Here is a 15,142-nt window from a genome sequence, read left to right as displayed (position 1 = left end):
AAATACTGTTTAGAAGAAACAAAAATAAAACATAAGGACATATAAAGGTTGAAAGTAAAAGTAAGAAAATACACTTGGCAAATAGTAACTGAAAGAAAGCTTGTGGCATGTTAGTATTGAAATAGGTTTCATAACCAAACAAAAACCTCAAAATATTGTTAAGGAAGACGAAGTTAACCCACAGGCTACAATACTTTTCATTTTACATGTATCTGATAACAGAGCCTTAAATATATAAAGCAATAGTTGATAGAATTACAGGGAGAAATTAACAAATCTACCATACATGGAAGATTTCAATATCCATTCACCCTTTTTATTCAATAAATATTTTTGAGTGCCCTCATACTCGGAACTCTTCTACACATTGGTTATACAGTTGTGGATAAAACATAAAAATCCTCAAGATTTGGAAGCTTAGGTTATAATGGAAGGAGAGAGAAAAATATACAAATAAATACAATAAAATCCTGTGAAAATACACCCAGGACATCATGCATTCTGAGATTATAGAACGGGTGGTTTACTTCCGTCTACCACCCAACCCCACAAATGGAATGGAGGGAGGATAAGGTTCTTACCTTCTGAGGCTGGGGAATGGACAGGGTGGAGGGGGAGCCAGGCAGGAAAGTAACACGAAACCCAGAGGGGAAGAGGAGTTTGAATCCTGCTTGCTCAGTAATCTCCCAACTCAATATTCCCAAACGGGGCCAAGAAAACTGGCGCTAAATAACCAAGAATTTCCTGGAATCATTTATGTTTTCCCGACGTCCAGTCAACTAGAGACCCTGAATGGTTCCCATCACTATGTAAGCTGGAATGGACAATCACCACCAGATGGTGCCAAACGCTGGTAAGGACAGGGATGGGTTCACCTAGCGAAGCAACTGCCCCATGACTGTGCAGGCTCTCCTCATTTTATTAATCTCCTACTGAAAGATAAGAAAAATAAATCAAAGACAAAAGGTTGGGAAGGAAGACAAAGGACTTCATTATTTCACAAGTGATGACCATCTATAAGAAAAAATCTAAAAGACAATTTACTAGAAATAAGTTTACCATAAGATCAGTATACAAAATTGAGTTGCATTTCTATAAAATGCTTTTTTTCACCATTTTTTTATTAGTTTCAGGTGCACAAAACAATGTAATAGTTAGACATTTATCACTTATATCCCTCACACTGTTTCAACCCCCCCATCCACTATCCCTCTGACATCGCACACTGCCATTACATTTCCACTGTCTCTATTCTTAATGCTGTACTCCGCTTCTTTTAAATATATATATATATATATATATATATATATATATATATATATATATATGTATGTATATATATACATACATATATATATGTATATATATACATACATATATATATACATATATATATACACACACACATACATATACATATATACACACATATAAACTTGTAGTTGACATTCATTATTGTTCAGCTTCAGCTTCAGGTGAACAGTGCAGTGATCAGGCATCTACATCTTCCCTGAGATGGTCTCCCTAACGAGACAAGTGTCCATCGGATACCCTACAGAATCTTTACAAGATTATTGATTACATTCCCCAAATTGACTTCGTATCCCGGTGGCAATCTTGTGGTTCCTGATTGTGCTTTCTAATCCCCTCACTTTCTCCCTTATCCCACCCCTCCTCCCATCTAGCAACCCTCAGTTTTTCCTCTATGTCTCCAAAACTGTTTCTGATTAGTTCATTCATTTATTCTTTTCTTTAGATTCCATGCTTTTCTATAAAATTTAATAAGTACTCAGTAAACATTTCTATAACAACAAGCACATAGAAAACATAATTTAAAGAGATTTCATTTAAATATTAACAGCTCAAAAATAAGATATCTGAAATATTAAATCTAGTAAAAGATCTATAAGACTGGTATAGAAAAATCTATAAAACATTATTAAAAGATACTCAGAAGACCTAAGTAAATGGAGAATATGCTACATTCGTGGAAAGAAAGACTCAATTTAAAAAAATGAATTATCCTTAAATTGACCTACAGAGCTAAGTAATTCCAATCAAAATATCAACAGAGGTTTTTGTGAAATGTGAGAGCTGATTCTGATATTTTTATGGAAAAGCAAGAATATCTAAGGAACAAAAAAAAAAGGAAAAAGTTTCCTCAACAAAAAAGAGGAAACTTGGCCAACCAGACGCTGAAACTAATGATGAAACCATAATTAAAATAGTGTTGTTTTGTCACAGGGAAGGTCAAATGACCAATTGAATAAGAGATCCCAGAAAGACCCCAAAACATATGGAAACTTGATATATGACAGAGGTGGTAAGGCTGATCAGTAGGGAAAGTTCATACTGAGATTAAATACATAGATGAGTTTTACTGATAATTAATTAATTAATTAATTAAAAGGAAGAATGAAAAGTTCTCTCTTACAATAAAATCTCATGCAGAAGGAATGATGGAGGTAGGAAAACCACCATTTGGTAAGCATCGTAGTAATAATTGAATCAGACAAAACTGTTAGTGGATGCCAAAACTATTGGTTGAAATTTCGTTAAGAACAAGATGCTTACATAGTCTCAAAGTATCTCTCCACAAATTACCTATCAATTACAAAGGGAAAAATAGTACTATTAGAGTGGATAAAACTGGAAAACATCACCTTAATCAAGTAATCAAAGTTGACATTACCAAACATGGAGAAAACTGACATCATTACACTGCTAGGTGTGCTTTCATATAGTTTCTAGTCAATCTAGTAAATTATCAGCTCACTTTATATCTTATATTTCTCCTAAATGGTCTCTCCTTCCTCAAAATTTTAGGTAAAAGAGAAAGTTTACTGCCGAGGCAGGATGCCCTCTGACCTGTTAGACCTGCCTCACTCCCAGCAGCCGTTCCACTCCACTGACCTTCCTCTAAGACCTTCCAACATAAATTAGCTGTTTTTTTGCCAAGTCTTACTTCCAGATTATGGAATGCAGCTTGGAAAAAACACACAAAGCTCATTGTATCTATAACTACGTGATGATTTCCAACATAAGCTCAATTTCACTCCTGAGAAAACATCTCTACCAATTGACCACAAAGACTATTCTCAACCTCTATCACACTGCGGATGTACTCCTCTAATCTCTGCCCTCTCAGAGAAAATAACAACAGCAGCTGCCACTTAATGAGCCCTTACTACCAAGCACTCGACAACAAAACTAACAGTAGATCTTGTATTCCCTTTAGATAGGTGAGGAAAGTGAACCTCAAAGAGGAAAGGGACATGATATCGGCAACTTCTTTTCAAATGGTTTAGAAATAACGACATGTATAGGGAAAAAGAATGAGAAAACACATGTGGCAAAATGGTAAAAATTGTTGAATCTGGTGAAGGATATACAGGTACTATTCTTTAAGCTTTTCTATGCTTTGTTTTGAAATCAAAAGCTAAAAAAATAGCAAGGGAACGATAAAAATAAAACTGAAAACAGTGGTTACCTCTGGGAGTGAGGGGAGGTCAGAGGTAGGAGAAGGAGGAAAACATAATACTGATTATGTTCTAGTTCCTAAATTAGATGATGGAATTGTAGACATTCATTTTCTTATTTAGCTTTAACAATCATATATACATTACATGTATATTTTTGTACATATAAAATATTATATTTTAAATGATAATAAATGGAAAAACAAAGAAAAGAGATAACAAGGAAGGAATCAAATGTTACCAGTGAGCTATGTGTAAGTATGAGCTCTGTGCCCTTGAGGATTTTTCAGCAGAGAATAAGGGAATCTGTTCTCACTTTTTTTGTATCAAATTAAAAACAGTTCTTACGTGATATACGAGTATATACATCTACTTTAGACAAATGCCCTTATCCTTTACCTATTTTTTGACCTACTTTTTATATACCAAAAAAACTTAAACAAATTACAAAAATTAAAAAGCAATAACAACACCAAAAAAAACTAAAAACCCCCAAGTAAATATGTACTGAGCAGCCACTTCCTTCAAGGATAGTTCTGCTATAAGGGCTGTAACAGGAGCTGTTAGAAGCCAAACAATGATTGATTAAAAATTTAATTTTTCAGTATTAATTGTTTTATTAGGATATACACACAGCTAATTTAAAACCATACTACACGAAACTAAACTCAGAAAGAAGGAACAGTAGAACAAATGTAATGATGCTTATACTTTATTAACAGTCAATTCATTGAAGGAAATAAATAATATCAATTTTTTGGCATCTATATCCCCAAATGTTTTTCAATATAGATAGTATACAAAGACAATCTTTCACGCTAAGATACTAGAAATATTACCACTATACTATGGGAAGTACTTTTGGTTACTTGCTTCAGTGTTTAATTTCTTAAGTTTTAATTAGTTACATTATATACCAACTATCATCACCGTATTTTTATATCAATATGATACATATTCATTAACACAGTATTACCCATTCTTTCTTCGGATTTTAAAAGAAATTCACTATAAAATTCTTAGACTTATATGCGCTACAAGAATAGGTAACACAACCATTGTGTTGTTTTTACTTTGACAGCTTTACATCAGCCACTGTGTTCTCCAGAAATGTAATTATATAGAGAAGTTATAATAACTACTAATGTAAATTTCCTGAGCAATGCAATGTTAAAGGAACTGAAGAATATGGACAGGGATGCTACAGAGACATAGAAATGTTGTATTTGAATCAATATAACAAATTGATTATGAGGAGACACTAGTGAAAGCAAAAGATTTTCAAGAGAATGAGAAAAAATATAACTTGTGATAAACTAAAAATCACATCTTCAAAGATAGTTCAAAGAATTATAATGCTACTCTTTTATTTATTTATTTTTAAATTTTTTAATTTGGAAACAGAGTGTTTTTTTCAGGGCCCATCAGCTCCAAGTTGTTGTCCTTCAATCTAGTTGTGGAGGGCACAGCCTCAGCTCCAAGTCCATTCGCCGTTTCCAATCTTAGTTGCAGGGGGCGCAGCCCACCATCCCATACGGGAATTGAACCGGCAACCTTGTTATTGAGAGCTCACGTTCTAACCAACTGAGCCATCCGGCTGCCACTCTGGCAGCTCAGCGGCAGCTCGTTGTCTTCAATCTAGATGTGGAGGGGGCAGCTCACTGGCCCATGTGGGAATCGAACCGCAGCCCTGTTGTTCAGAGTTCGCACTCTAACCAACCTAGCCATCCAGCAGCCCCTAATGCTACTCTTATTTTAATCCCCATTGTTTTAAGAAAAAGGAGGAGGGTGACTCAATTCATTACTTATATTTCTGCCAAAATTATCTTTGAAAAATAAATTCCACAATAAAAGATAAAGAAAATAATACACTACTACCACAGGATTTTAAATAGAAATAAGGATTTCTGATTCAATGTGGTGAATTTGCATAAATGTATCATTCCCATTCTCTCTTGAATGCCTATTAAAAGGACAATATATATTTAAAATATATAGGCCTAAAGGACAAAAAAGGAAAAAGAAACAGGAGAAAATGCAACACGGAATAGGAAATATCAACACATTTTGGAGAATGAAAAGCTGATGACTTAGGAGAGTAGAGGAAACTGAACCTAAGTTTCTTTGGAACAAGGAAGGTTCTGCAAAGTCTCAAGAATTGGATTTTGCAGAAATGGAGTGTGAGGCCGAGATCTGGAGTTAACAGAATCATTTGAAAGTCTGCATAAGAGACAGACCTCAAAGAGCCTGATGATGTCCCCTCCCAAATTCTCAGACTTGAGATTGATTCCTTGTAAATATGAGTCAAAAAGATCCAGGGCTTAAGGACAGCAGGTACAGAAAGCTCAAGAGGAGGTGCGGGGTTGAAAACAGGGAAATTAAGTGGCAATCTATATATTTATCAGAGAAGCACACCCCCGCCCTCCACCAGCCCTCTTTCTCTCTCCAAGTCCCCAAACACCTGCAGCCAAACTCAAGACTTGAGTGTCTTTCTGTGCAGAAACTGAATGACTCTTGAGAATACTCTGCAGATTCAAAGCCATTTTCAGGCATGCAAAGTCTCAAACAAGTAGGGAGAAAACACGATTCAGGAAACAAGGAATCCAACAGAGAGAGAAGAGGGGATTTCCTAGGATAAAAGCAAAAGAAAGTGACAGAATAACAAATCATAACATAGGTCTAGAAAGCAACCAGTCAAGACTGGAGCGGGAGAGCAAAGCCTTCTGGAAATAAATTCAAAATGGAACTCAGAGTATTTGACAACTCTTTACTGCCTGGCTTTCAGTGCTTGCCTTTCTCTCCCCCTGCCCTCAGACTATCTAACCTTATTTTCCATTACATTACAACTTGCACCTTCTGTTCAAATTAGATGAATCTCTTAGAACCATGCATACCCTAGGCCATAACTGTTTTGATCCTTTGGTTCAAGCTATTACCTGAATACCTGGGCCCATCTTCTCTATACCTGGCCAAGGCCTTCTCGTCCTTCAAAACCTGCTTGAGGATTGGCAAAGACGTTTCTTATCATAATTCTGCTATATTGTCGTCTTTGGAGCTTTATTTTTATTATGAAATCTTAAAATGCTACTTATAGAAGAAAAAATTGAATGAAAGACATCTTGTACAACCTTCTCAGGCAAAATGAAAATTTAAACATACCATGTTTCCCTGAAAATAAGACCAGGTCTTATATTAATATTTGTTCCAAAAGACGCATTAGGGCTTATATTCAGGGGATGTCTTATTTTTTCATATACAACAATCTACATTTATTCAAATACAGTCATGTCATCTTCTTCTGGAACATTGTCATAACGTACTAAATGCATCCATCTGGCTGACGATCTTAACTGGGGCTTATTTTTGGGGTAGGTCTTATTTTTGGGGAAACATGGTATGAACATTTGTTCAAATGCAAGAGACTATGCTAAATCTGTAGGGTTGGCACCATACCAGTAATTTTCACTAAGTGATGTGCCAGTGATTTTTTTTCAGCATATGGCAGTCTGTATTAAAGCACCTAGTCTCAACAACATAAACACACATATAAATTGTCTATTTGAAGGGATAAATAGTCAGTCAAGGCTAAATTAAGAAAAGTCAATAAATCCAAGATTTTATTTCTATACTGACCTTTCCTGTTAATTATTTAAAGGTTACAATTTTTATTGTATTTATCATTGCACAAATAACATAATAATAATAACAGAAAACAGGAAAAACAAATAATCTCTACTTCTGCCACCTAAATAAACTGCTTTCACTTTTTCATGTACTGTTTCATTTCTTATCCCTATATATGTATATAATATTACACACAAAACATTTTATTTTTTATTCTTGGCATTATGCTATAAACATTTTGATGTTGTAAAACCTCCTTCATACTTAACATTTTTGTATTTATACAGTAATCCACCTATTTGTTAATATCTGTGTAATTCATCTGTTACAGTACCATAATTATTGTGGCTCTGTTATTAGTCATTTATAATTCTTTCCAATTTTTTTAGTAGGCTGTGGGCAAATGGGCACTCTTATGCTATGACAATACTTATCGAATATAAAATGCACCTACCCTCTGACCTAGCAAACCCATCTCTTAGTATCTATTCTTAAGAGGTAATTACAGGAGCGTGTAAACATATATGTGCCATTTGCTGTGTTATCTAACAGTAAAAATTGGAGATGATCTAAATTATCAACAATAGGATAATAGCTAAATAATTATGGTGTACTTACATATAACATATTATATGGTCATTAAAAATAATGAGTTAGATTTGTTTGGGTTGACTTGGAGTATATCTGTAATAAACCGATGCATCACCAGTGGGCATGGAAAAACAAGTTTTAGACCAAGAGGTTGAGCTCATTGTTGTGGGGAAAATAGTATATGTGTGCATTTATAATAAATATATTCTATACATAGGTGTTTGCACATACATAAATAACAGATCTAGAAGGTTCTATGACAAATCCTGAATAGTGATTATCCTTAGGAAATAGGAATAGGTCAGGCAGTAAGAGAAGCTTTTACTTTTTTCCTTATATCCTTCAGTATTATTTGAATGACCACAAACTTGAATTACATTTGTTACTTTGGAAAAATAAAAAATAAAAATTATCTAAATAAACTTCATTAGGAAATTATTAATTTATCTTCATAGAGGGCCCACTCTGGCAGCTTTCTTAAATTGCACCGGAAGGAACAGGAGATTTGGCCAGGCGGGTCAGTCCTCTCTACCTAAGGGGAAATGGAAATGAGGAGAGCCCAATTTTCTCTGGAGGTGAACTTATTCTGAATCACCAGTATGTTTACTAGATAAATGAAAGTCAGCTTTGAATTTTGATGTGTTATCACACCAAGTAACAGAAAGGCTTAACCAAATCAATAAAAAAATGTGACCTTGGGAAAGTTACTTAATCTCTCTGTTCCTCCATTTCTTTATTTCTAAAAAGTACTACATACCATGGGGTTAAGTACGTATTGTACAGCTAGTGTGAGAATTAAGTAGGTTTATGTAAAATGCTTAGAAGAATGTTTTGCAGAAATGTTGTCATTTGTGATCATCATCATTACCACCATTTATGAAAATACAATATTCATAGACTATTTTTGGAAAAATATGTAAGAAAACTGGGTACAGTGGTTTCTACTGAGCAAAGATGTGGCAAGGGCATCGGAAAACATAGCTTACACTGGATGTTCTTTGGAGATTTTTGCATGTTTCTGCTATTACCTATGCAAACATTTAAAAAGAGAGATTTCGTTTAAAAAAGTTTTAGGAGCATATTTTGAACTCCTACTTTATATTTTTTAAACAGGAGTTTGAACTTCTGACTAGCCATTTTTCTTCTGCTGCTAAAATCAAGTCTGCTTATTAGTAGATAACCAAGTAATATCAAAATACTGCCCACTTTTTTTTAATTTTTATTCTTGGGAGTAGGAGAAAAAACACAGAGAGGCTTCATTTATTTCCAGTCACTTCAGAATAATAATTATTTTATCTGACCTTATTGGTTAAACATTTTATAGTGAATTCAAAGTTCACAGAAATAGGAGGGCAAAGTGACAGATTCTTCAAAATAATGTGTAACCTGACAATGTGATTTTGTACTTACATTTGAGTACAAACAGGTCCCACCAGCACAAATGTCTGTACTAAAAATCACTCTAACAGTAGAGTCACTAAAATTGAATTTAATAAGTAATGGCAGCAATTTACTAGAACACGTAATTCTAATGATAAGAATGCAATGATTTGAAAATATTTACAACTAAAATCACACTCCAGTGAAATATGAGAAAGAATCAACTAATAAAAGATAATAAGGAGAAAACCTAGATTTTTGGTCCAGTATGTGAGGAGATAAGAAATCACCCCTTTGTCCTAACAACAAGTAAGAAGCTGAACAAACTGAGATATTACTAACTCTTCTTAGATTCTTCAGAGAAGTGAAGTCACAGAGCAAACCGCTGCCCTACAAATCAGAGAGACAGACAGGCAGATACAGAGAATCACAACTTACCAGAGCAGAAACCTCCATGGGAACCAGTGCTGGGATGACATGATTGTCTATGTAAAAGATCAAAAAAAAAGAAAAAAGGCAATTATAGCAAGATAGTAGGATACAAGGTTAATATCCAAAAATCAATTGCTCTCCTATATACAGCAATGAACAAGTGGAACTTGAAATTAAAAACATATTTACCATTTATTAACCCAAAAATGAACCACATATATATCTAAAATGTTTACATGATATATATGAAGAAAACCACAAAACTCTGATAAAAGATACCAAAGAATAACTAAATAAACAGAGAGATATTCCATATTCATGCATAAGAAGACTCAATATTGTCAATAAAGTCAACTTGTCTTTGACGATGCCGCTAAGATAGTCCTTTCAACAAATGATACTGGGACAACTGGTCATCCACATGCAAAAAATTAATCTAGACACAGACCATACACCCTTCACAAAAATTAACTTAAAAAAGATAATGAACCTAAATGTAAAATGCAGAATTATAAAATGCCTAGAAGGTAACATAGAAGAAAACCTAATTGACCTTGAGTATGAAGATGACTTTTTTTAGATACAACACCAAAGGCACAATCCATGAAAGAAATAATTGATAAGCTGGACTTCACCAAAATTAAAAACTTATACTCTGTGAAAGGCGATGTCAAGAGAATGAGAAGACAAGACACAGACTGGGAGAAAATATTTGCAAAAGACATATCTGATAAAGGATGATTAGTCAAAAAAAAAAAAAAAAAGGATGATAATCCAAAATGTACAAAGAAGTCTTTTTCTCCCTGTAGGATTATTTAGCATATTTGCATGTGAAAAATGTTAGAAACCATTTGATACATCTATAACGCATATATACTATAAATTAAGCATCTATGTTTAGAATCTGAAATATGAGCTATTAGATAAGGCTGTAGTTGTAGATAGCACATCAGTTCCCAAACTGAAAGATTCCCTTATTTATCTCAAAATTGGAATGGGAAATGGTAGTTGTACAATATTGACCATCTCTCCTCAGGGAACACTACCAATGCTTAGACGTGACATTTATCTTCACTATACACATATCCTTTGCCAAACCCAATTGAAAAGTCATTCATTTGGAAGGTTTAGTTGATCAATCTAATTGCAGCTGAGGCACCTGCAGTCAAAATTTGGAGTATATTAATATTTTCAAGCATAATTGGATTCTGTATATAAAAAGGTAACTACTATGAACTAAACTTTAGTAAAACAACCCATAGTAATCACATAATCAAGATGAAACTGCTAACCTAGGTTAAAATTATGTTTACATAAAAAGCATAGAAAAAATTATTCTTTAATTTTTATGATCAAAATAAGCCAACCAAACTGTTTAATTTCCTCCCTTCTCTTCAATTAAAGAGTTTCTCTAGTGTGTAGTGCAGTTTAGAGGGTGGGACTACAGATTCTGGAATCAGACTTTCTGCATTTGAGTCGCACTTCCCACCACTTACTAGCTCTGCACCTCTCGCCACATCATTTGACTTTCTCCATCCCTCAGTTACACCTTCTGTAGAGGAGGGGAAGCAATACTACTAGTTTCATAGGGTTGTTGTGAGGACAAATTTGAAAATGCAAGTAAAACGTTAGAACAACATCGACACATAGAAAACATTTGCTAGTTATTATTATTATTATTACTGTTATTATTTAATACCATTGTAATTTCCCATTAAGTTTCCCAATTTTTCATCTAAGTCTTCCAACTTGGAAGTTAAAATTGTCGTAAAGTGGGGATTAAGTCTGTCTTGCTCATGTCCCACAGCTAGAGCAATACTCAGAGCATAGCATGGACTCTCTCTAGGGAGGGAAGGAAAGAAAAGTGAAGGAGGGTGTAACAGGGAGGAAGGGAAAAGAGAGAAGACGAAGGAAAAAGAGAACGGAGGAGAGGGGAGGAAAGAAATGGACTAAAACTGAAAATTTATGGTCAGGAGTAGAAAACCAATAATAACGTGCTGCGATTTCATGTTGGGGAGTAGAACTGTCCTATTAACTTCACGGGTAATGTGATTGTTCTTTTTCTAAATCTACTTATTTAATACTCTTGATAAATATGTATAATCACAACACTATGAATACATTACAGACATGCTTTCTGGTTAACTTTCCAAACATTCTAAAGCTTTTAGTTTATTTAGTTCATATACAAACATTGAAAAGTATGAGGTAAAACATAGAATGAAGCATAAATTCACGTACATAGGCTAATTAATTTTAGTTTTTAGATTTGCTCACCTCACAGCATTTCCATGGGTAGGTATTGACCAAACAATTAGGTAGATTAATTTCTGGATTTAAAACCTTTATAATCTTAACAAGAAATAATGATTGTTATTTAAGATTTTTAAAAATTTTGAAATATATTATTTACTGGATAGTGAAATTATAATTATACATAGAAGTAAAAAAGAATGAGAATAATTTAATAAAACGTAAAAATAAATTCAAAACTGGTAATTATTTTGCTATTTAACTAAATCCATTTAGAATAAATTTGGGTGGTCTAAATGATCTAGCTTGGCTGACTTGATTTTCCCTTAATAAAATAGTCAAATTTTCTCTTCATTTTGTATCTGATAAACTTATTACAAAGTTATTTGTTTATAATTTGAAGTAATCTATATTTATGTTTCATGATTTTCCAATAATGTTAATTCCTATAGAACAAATATTTTCTAAAAATATTTTTCAAATATTTTCTCAAATTTTTGTGGTCTACTGATAGAATATTTTTATTCACTAAATTAACATTTTCTTGTTTATATTCTTGTGTGGGATAGGTCTTTTTAAAACTACTCTAATTATCCATCTATTCATCTTACAAGAGGGATCATAATTTTTGTGACTGTTTCATTTACTGTGGAAAGAATACAGTGTTTTACTACAAAAAGGACACCAAAAGCCCTTTAATTCTGGTACTTCTTACCCATAAGTCATAAAAACAGGCTAGGATTACGGAAGAAAAAAGATTAGAAGGCAGTGTTTATAATCTTAGGCAAAACTATACCCTAAACTAGTTATAAAAGTATGTCTTTTTAAAAATATCACACTCAGAACTATGATTTTAAGCCCCTTAATTTAACTTTGCTTTGCCTTTGAAGGCAAAAACTCCTTGAACTTTAAATAGCTTTTAAAATTTGACTGTACTCTCTCATTGAATTTTTCAATTCCCAAAGCCACTATTTGTTGAATTACAAATAGCATTTGTAAGAAAGGCCCCTCACTAACTACAGATACATGCCAACTACCATTTCTAGAGCCAGTTTCCATGCTAGTGACCAAAGAGTAAGATCATAATAAACCCAGTGGGTAGAACAAAGGCTAAGAGAGCAAAACTCCATTACCTTCAAGTTCTCTGTCTTTCTTACGCTTAATTTGAAAGCATACTAAATAAAAATGGAAAGAAGGAGAAGGTAGAGAAACTTCTTTTTCAGGGGGGAGAGCTTTAAAAGATTGAGCAAATGCCAGCATTAAATCTCATAGGAAGCCTAGGTTATTAGATATTAATGTAATGACTGCAAAATGAAAAAAACATATAATCAGGTAAAAGTTAAAAGAAACTTCCAAAAATTTTGACCTGCATAAGTGGTTCTCAGCCCCAGTACACATTAGAATTTACTGGAAAACTTTTAATAGTATGAAATGCTTGGACGCCACCCTTCTGAGATTCTGTTGTAATTGTCTCACCGTGGAGCCTGACTGAGCACTGGAATTTTCTTAAATCACCGAGACGGTTTGAATGTGCAGGAGGGCTGGTAACACAGATCCACATCTTGCCAAATAAATACTTGGGTTGATTTTTAACCAAAGGAACTGGTTGCTTTCACACCAATAAACCCTCACTAAGGGCCTGCATAGTGCCAAGCACTGTGTTAGGCTCTGAAGATACAATACTGTTTGAAAATTAAAGGCTTCATAACATATCTGTAGTTCATATTCCTAAAAAAGTAGTAATTTTAAAAAATCTTCCATCTTTTTCTTTTGTAAAAGATAAATACACCTCTTTTTTTTATATTTCTGATGAAGTAAACTCTTTAAAAACACCAAGATTGATTTGCAAAGAAACCATAATTTGGAAAATAAGACCATAATAGTCAATAACAATTTAAATATTCACTAATGAAAAAATGAGGCTTAACGGCTCTAGTATTCAGGTGAGTACTAGAATCATGAGTTCAAAGTAGATAGCCAAAAACTTCCTTTCAGATTTATACACATCAATTTTTAATGAAAAATCCTGAGCGTGGCAATGTCCATCACTTAACGATAAAGAAGCCAAGAGACCTTTCTCAACAAGGGAGACGGAAAGCACAAAGGCTGAAAGGCAAGAAAACGCAAGGAAATCAGTTCAAGCTAGAAAGAGGTTCTTTAGTTTCCTTCTTTTAGTTTGGAAGTATAACACATTCCAACAATATATGCTCACTGTAGGAAAATTCTACATTATAGAAAAGTTGAAAAGAATAAAAAGGCTTAGCCCTGAGAGATAACTGTTGAAGCATTTTCAGTGTGCTTCCTTCCTATCTTTTTGCTATGCCTTTTATACCAACAAGTGCCTGTGATCTGAAGTGCCAAGTTCTGCAACCCCTCTATGCTTCCTTCTATGTGTATTCAAAACCTGCTTTGTGAGATAGAGCTAATAATTATGTTTCATGAGGAAAATCTAGAGCTTTGTGAGAGAGAGAGGAGGGTGCTGCTTACTGCCGTCAGGAAAGCTGAAGTAGTGAGATGATTTTGAACAGTAGATAAAATTAAGGAAAATTCTCCAGCTTCCTCAGCCAGAAATGTAATATGGCTTTATTTCTCTTGATACATGAATTCTAAGGAATCATAGCAATCCCTATTCAACTGTGAAAATAAAACATACTCCAAAGTTAAGTGAAATTATCTGCAGATTATTAATAAATGAAGTAAAAACCTTAATTTGATCCATAAAGGGAACTTTCACCAAAAGTGAGGGCTTGATCTTAAAAAAGCATAAACACAATATCTTGGGCTTTATTTGAATATCCAAATCATAAATATTAATGCTAGTATTATGACCAGCAATAACATATATTGGTCTGATTTTGAAGTTAGAGCTAATAATTGTTTCATGAGGAAAATCTGGAGAGCACATATCACCGTTATAAGATATGAATTAAAAATACATAAATTTTTCCTCAGATTTAAAATGAATCTCTATTCAAAGGCCACCTGTAAAAAAATATATATATTTTTGAGAAACCTGGAGCGTTATTTTTTATTCTCCTCATACTTGATTTCCTGAGAACTGCAACGCTTTTTCAATTATGAGTTACCTGAAGGAGTTCTCATCATCTAGTATCTTGGGAATAGTCTACTACTTGTGTATATAAGTTGTTTACTACCATAACCACTGCTAGAAATAGTAAAGATTATGGTAATGATACAGTTCATTGGGCTCTATTACATACCAGGTCCTTAATGGATACTGAGCATTTTATATATTAGCTCACTTAATCCTCACAATTATTTATTCGTATTTTAAAAATCAGAAGACTGGGGCTAAGCAAGATTTTTAAATTTGCCAGAGGTCACAGAATTACAAAGTAGCAGAACTAAAACCAAAGTTCTTT

At 33.6% G+C, this 15,142-nt stretch overlaps 1 protein-coding gene across 4 annotated transcripts in view; it reads left to right on the top strand.

The window, feature by feature from the left end:
- SGMS2 (sphingomyelin synthase 2) overlaps positions 1–15,142 on the top strand; it is a 153,853-nt gene that overhangs the window by 24,732 nt on the left and 113,979 nt on the right. The window lies entirely within an intron of this gene.

Source organism: Rhinolophus sinicus, linkage group LG02 (genome assembly GCF_036562045.2).
Source record: "Rhinolophus sinicus isolate RSC01 linkage group LG02, ASM3656204v1, whole genome shotgun sequence".
Taxonomy (NCBI): Eukaryota; Metazoa; Chordata; class Mammalia; order Chiroptera; family Rhinolophidae; genus Rhinolophus; species Rhinolophus sinicus.
This window is presented reverse-complemented; position numbering and strand designations above follow the sequence as displayed.